The 7,078-nt window shown below is 30.3% G+C and overlaps 1 long non-coding RNA gene across 2 annotated transcripts; it reads right to left on the bottom strand.

Annotated features, from left to right (window-relative positions):
- Window positions 1-1,378: 1,378 nt before the first annotated feature.
- LOC114294878 (uncharacterized) lies at window positions 1,379-6,394 on the bottom strand. 2 transcript variants are annotated; one of them, XR_014328499.1, is made up of 3 exons: window positions 6,118-6,394; window positions 1,919-2,015; window positions 1,379-1,541 (listed from the first exon to the last, which is right to left on the bottom strand). It is a non-coding gene; the product is annotated as an uncharacterized LOC114294878 (long non-coding RNA). The 2 variants fall into 2 exon arrangements; XR_014328497.1 differs by lacking the exon at window positions 1,379-1,541 and having other exon boundaries at window positions 1,673-2,015.
- Between the last annotated feature and the right edge of the window lie 684 nt (window positions 6,395-7,078).

Here is a 7,078-nt window from a genome sequence, read left to right as displayed (position 1 = left end):
TATGCAATGCCATTTCCAAAACATTTTACATTTTCATCTCAAAATCATGCAATGCTAGATTATATGTCAATTCATGAAAAATAATCATTTTATATCAAAAAACAGGGTAGTTGATACAAAACACTAGAAATCTAATGGTACATGTCTGCTAATAGGCTACACAAGTACTACCAAAGTTATTTTTCCAGCACTAACTGGAAGGATCAGTACCTAACTGTGCGAATTTCTAGAGTTTCACCAAGGACGCAGAGGCCAACATAATAACCACAATTGCACCCCCTACCCAAATTCACCAAAGTATTCACCAATTTTTCTCAAAATAAATCTATTTTCAATGTTAAGTATGCAACAATGCTCAATGCAACATGTATGAGAAATTAGTTTCAATTTGCCTAATCCTCATGCAATTTCTACAACAATCAAAAATATCCTCCACTAATAGCCCAAAACAAATGTCTCTTATTCAAAATAGATAATATTCTAATAAAAGATATAATTTCATCAATTTCGAGATGGGAGTGATAATACATATCCAACTCAACCATCATCTTCAACACAACCACTATTCCATTCTTATAAAACCCAACGTCATTTCCATTTCCTTTCACAAAACCAAACATCTATGATTTTTGAACAAAAAACCCTTTTTCTTTTCATAATTGATTTTTGAGTGATAAAATCCACCACTATAACATAGCTCAACTATAAACACATTCCTACAACCATTTCCAATAACCCATTTGAAAACCCCTCTTTTAATTTCAAAATCAAATCCTAAGTTTTACCGAAAATTCCCAAATCACAAGATTCTTTAAAAAGACAAATAACTAAGTTAAAAATCATACTAAAGCTCACTACAACAAAATTGAATTTTTACAGCTTGCAATGCATGCCATAAAAATTCTTTCACGTCTTGCAGACAAATGTCGTTATGTGACATGCCGTGAAAAGTTAATCGTCATTTACGGCATGCAGGTAAAGTTGTAAGAAGTAATAAATTAAATATTAATGGCATATTTTGTATGTCATATATAATTTTTTACAACATTTTTTTCATGTCATAAATCGTTATACTTTTCATGGCATAATTTTGCATGCCGTAGAAGGTTATTTTTAATATATTTATGGTATACTATATATGTCGTATATAATCTTTTACGGCATTTTCTTAAATGTCAAAAATCATTACACTTTTCACAACATAATTTTACATGCCGTAGAAGATTACTTTTAATATATATATACATATATATGCACTCATTATATTGTTTTTATATTTCTTACTATATTTTCATTTTCATTAAAAGCCATAAACCATTTGTAGTCTCAATTTTAAGGTCATCATATCAACAAGTCTAAATCCATAACACAATGCATATTAGAAAAGTTTAACATAGATTCTGTCAAATGCCTTCAAAATGCAATCCATTAGAAGTTCAATAAAAAAAATTAAAAAAATTGCCATAAAAAAATACGTTACAAAGAGGCTATAAAAGGCTAGCCACTGAGATGCCGTATGCTCTAATTTTCTCCAATACAACCTACAACATTTTAAAAAATGAAAAGTAAAAATAAAAAGAGCATAAAAAACAATTTCATATATGCTACTCAAAATCCTAAAACACATTACTAGCATCACAGTATTGTAATAAATTATGAGACCTTCTAAGTCTATATCAAATCAAGCCTGACCTTTAATATAATGGATGTTGCAAATTACAAAATCATTCATTGGTTTGCATCACATAAAAGAATTTAAAATTTACAATCCAAACTAAGAGTACATTTATTTTTATTTCTTTTGTACAAAGCATGCAATACATCAATTTCACTTTCTCATCATGAACATATAAATGCTTACATAAGTATGTTTAGAGGATAAGCAGATTCAGCAAAGTTGTATGAGATGTGAACTCACTCATTCTGAATCTTAGATTCATGAGCATTAATGTCTGATGGGATGGGAAACTTCGATAAAAATGGAAGTACTAAACAGAACCCGTCACTAGAGGCCCCTGCAAGCATAAAAAAATATAATCCCAATCTGGAAAGAGACTTTTTTCTTTGAATACTAATTTTTGACATTGATATATGTCACGCCCGTATTTTATTACTCGGATAACATTACCAATATTCATTGATTAAGTCCACTTACAAATGTCCAGTTACACATGTTCCCTCTCGTGATACAACAATGACATTTACATACGAATAACAGAAATGCCCTGAGGCTTACAATAAAAAAGAGGACACTACTCTTTACAAAAAGATAGCACTCAGCCAAACAAACAAATGAAGTAGTACAATTCATCACTACATTATACTTATGAAATGGTAAAACCCTTTCAAATCCAAAAAGCATTACCTGTACACATGTACAGGTAGGGGGTGAACAACCACTAGTTCACCAAACAATCTCATATTATAACATTAGAAGATATGCTGGCACAAAGATACTCATACATATACGCGAAATCATATCATGTCAAAATCATATGATTTTATTACATAATCTCTTAAATCTAATTTATTTAATTAACCACAACTAATTAACTTAAATAAATAAGCATGCCTCAAATGCAACATGACATCCTTTTCAATTCATTCAATTACCCATTTGTCAATTGAATCAAATAATTGAGCAATTCATAATGACATTTAACAAAGCATCAAATACATTTTATACGGTCTTATGAGATGAATACATGTGCTATGTCATGTTCAAAATATTTTTCTCATCTTTTGAAAACTTTATGCACAATGTCAATTTGAAAACACATTAATCCAACAATTTCAATATAATTCAAAGATGGTAAATACAATTTAGGTAATCCCTAGGTGTCTGCAAGTAGGCATATTGAGCACTACCAAATCTCCACTTTACCAGTCTCTCACCGGAAGGGCAGTGGTACCTCCTCCATGTGTGTTTTTGGTCTTTCACCCTGGACACTCAAGCCAACTTAACCAACATCAAATTACACCCCCTATCTGGACTTACCAACATATTTACCCAAAACAAATCAAAATGATCTTGTTTCACCAAAAACAATTCATTTCTCAAAACAATAGTTTCCAATTGCAATTCGAAATCTACGATAGCAATGAAATGGAATGACAATGCAATATGTAACAATGCATTAGAATAGTTCCAATTTCAATTCCACCACACAATGCTCCATTGTGATCAATTTCTATATCTCTATCAATGTAATACCATGATACAATCCCAAGAGATAATATAATAATGTCAATATTCATGTATTTACCACATGTAAATCAACAACTTCCCACTTAATCTTTTCAAGACAATTCAACAATATCCTTTTCAAGACAATTCAACAATATTCTTTATACATAAAAAAAACTTCCAAAATCAAACATTTTTTTACCTTTCCAAGGATCTCCTCATTTAAATACCAACATGGTAATCATATACTGGTTACCAAAACCAAAACTTTTAAACAATAGGTTCATCAATAACAATAACATATAACACCAAAGCGGGTTCAAGGTTTCATCTATTTCTAACTCACACACTTTATCAATAAAATGTAATTATAATCTTTCTAAAACTCATCTCCATCCCAAACATTAAATAGATCAAATTCTCATTTTCTCATGCAAGTGAAATCTCGGGATCTTCAAGTTCAATCATAATTCTCAATAAACATATGTGAATATTCTAACACTTAATCAATTATATCAAAATGTTCTCTTGACTATAATTATAAAATGTAACATGAGTGTTCACTTTCCAATTATCAACATCCACCCCATCGAATTAAACCAAATAAAAATAATAAATAAATAAAATTTTTGATAACTCATTTTTGTTTTAATTCAATTCATCCATTTGCTCCAAGCGAGCTAAAAATCACATTCTATTATTTTCTTGTCAAAAACCACCAAACAATTCAAATATCTCATAAAAAATTTGAAATATGAAATTATTATTATAACATTACTCTACTAGTAAAACTAGGAACCCAATACATACCACATCAACTTAATCTCGCTTATTTCTCCAAATTTCATACTTGGTCAACTTCGTCACTTTTAATCTCATAATATTAAATTTAGGAATTAAAACCCAATAACACCCCTTTAATTACGAAGGATTTAAAATATTAACTAAAATAATTTAATTCATCAAATTAGTAAGTTCATTATATTCACAATCTTCCAAATTAATAACACTAACTTAACCTTATCTGCCTCATCCCTCAAACATAACCATATTTCAACATAACCATTTTTCATGCCAACTTAAAGAAGTAATATTTTTCCCAAATTCTCTACCAATAACATTTTCATAACTTTTTCTAAAATTACCTAACCAACATGAAATTTACATCAAAAATTATAAAATATGCCCAAGAGTAACATTTTCAAGATTATGAGTTCAAAAATCCACATTTAAAATTTTTATTTTCACAAAAATGAACACAACTAAATCATCAATATATCATCTTTCATAAAATATCATGAATGTAACACTTTTAGAGTTTTTAATCCCAAAACAACTCTATAATTTCAACTTAAGCATTTACTCAATATTCATCAACATTAATTTATTTTTCTCAAAAATAAATTCCAAATCAAAAACGAAAAAAAAATATTTCAACTTTATATTTTTCAAGTTAAATTTTCTAATCATAATATGATGTAGACACAACCCATACAACTTTTAAATTTTATTTTTGAATTTTTTTACAAAATTATCAACACAAAGTGATTCTCCCAAATCAATCTCAAAATGTCAATATTCTTAACATATCAATATAATTTTTCTTTCAAAAATTACCAAACAAAAATCTGAATATATATATATATATATATATATGCAGTACCTCTTAAAATGACATATTTTCTCAAAATAACCCTAACATAGCTTTAAAGTAATAATATGAAGAAAGTCCCTACCTCAAATATGAAGAAAAGCAAATCCAAAAATGCAAACATCGCCCGATCATGGATCCGAGACCACCATTGCGAAGATCACGACGAGCTCTCCGACTTTCATTTACAACACTTTTGTAAAATCTCACTTTAAAGACTCACACTTTAAGCTTGAAGCTTAAGCAAAAATGGAGAAAAGAGAAAGGGAGGGAGGGAGAGGAAGAGGGAGAGAGAGAGAGAGAGAGGGGCACAAATGGGTCTGCCAACCCAACCAAAGAAATGAAATGAAAATGAAAATGAAAAGGAAGGGAAAAGATGATAAGGACAAAAAGGGGGGGGGGGGGGCAATCCCACGTGGGTTTGGCTTCCCAATGCTTGGGTTTTTCAAAAAAAAAAAAAAAATACAATATAATTTTTGTAATAATATTTCTAAATTTTATAATATAAATTATAAAATGATATAATTTTTTTCTCACCACAAAATATAACATTTTTGCACACTACAAAATATAATTTTTTGCTCACTATGAAATATACACCCATTTTATTCATTATAAAAATATATATTTTTTCACCATATGAACACATCATAAAATCAACTATAAAATATTTATTATAATCATATATAATAAATAACAACTCTCAAGGTGGTTACAACCAATCATATAATTAAAAAGGACCAAACAGTTAAACATGAATCATAAACAAATTCAAATTAAATAGAATCTAAGTCATGGGTCTCACCCTTTCGATTAATGAAGCAAAGTTCCAGTTGATTAATTGCGGGTCGTATGTACATTAATGAGGATTAGTAAATGGAAGGGTTTGATTTGAGCATTGTTTGCTCATTAATGAGGATTTGTACATTAATTGCTTATTAGTAAAGTTCCAGTTGATTAATTGCTGTAGTAAATGGAACTTCCAAACAATGCTCAAAACTCCCAAAACAATCGACTTGGCAAGCACAAAAATTGAAGCTTTCCTAAACCACAACGTTCAATTGCGGCAACACGGAATCAACAAAATCTTTTTACCATGCTAATTCCAATCAGTACACAATGAAAAGACGCAAGTTTTGTGCAGAGCATAACAAAGGATAATTCTCAAACACTACTCAAGTATTCCAAATCAAAATCCAAAAACCCTAAACTACCAATCCCACAGTACAATTTCGACTCAAAATCAAACCAATAAATAGCGAGCGTATGAGAACAATACCTTGGTAGAATTGGATGCAATCAGGAATCAGAGTGCCTCTTATTATAATTATCTTAATTGTCGTAGTCCTTGTACTAGCAAAGAATGTCATCAATGGTAGCGAAATCAAACCCTTTCGAAGCAAAGTTCTTACGACCCGATGATCCCGAAGCCATGCTCAAAGTTTGAAAATGCGATCTTTGATCGAAGCATAGAGAGAGTGAAAAGCTAGGGTTTGTAAAGACGACGATAGAGAAAAAGAAGAAAGGCTCGTTTTGATCGATGCACCAATTAGTATACCAACTTATACTATGACATTATTATTAACTCCACCTATCATACAAATTATAAATCTTCAAAACTTCTAAATCCATACCACATCATCTGTTAATACACTAATTAATATATTAATTAGTACACATAGTATTATTCTAATCAAAAGTCTGAATGAATGAAAGAGGAGAGAGAGTTTCATTTCATATACTAATAATTAGGGTTTGGCTTTGGTTCAGTCCGTTATCGAATTGGATCGTGTTGTTGGGTCTGTGGGAGCTCACCACGGGTCCCGTTTTGAAAATCTGAACCGTTCAATGTGTAGAACTCGTTGAGTACTACATGTCTGTGAAAAATCACGTTGATCGGATATCGATAGCTATGTGATCAAATCAGTTTTGTATAAAAAAAAATGGACGGTGAATAAATTAACGGTTGATAAAAACTGTTTTGATCACATAGCTATCGATATCCAATCAATGTAATTTTTCACAGGCATATAGTACTCGATGAGTTTAGTACTCGATGAGTTTTACATATTGAACGGTTCAGATTTTCAAAACGGGACCCGTGATGGGCCCCCATAGATCCAACAGTACAGTCCAATCCGATGGTAAACTGGACCAAAGCCAGGTCCTAATAATTATACCAATGTGAAGTTTTTTTATATAAAAAAATGGATTGTGAATAGGAGAAGATTGTCATGTCT

This window comes from Camellia sinensis, chromosome 1, assembly GCF_055761805.1.
Source record: "Camellia sinensis isolate YWXY chromosome 1, ASM5576180v1, whole genome shotgun sequence".
Classification (NCBI taxonomy): domain Eukaryota; kingdom Viridiplantae; phylum Streptophyta; class Magnoliopsida; order Ericales; family Theaceae; genus Camellia; species Camellia sinensis.
Note: the sequence above shows the minus strand (reverse complement) of the source record. Positions and strands in the feature narration are given on the sequence as shown.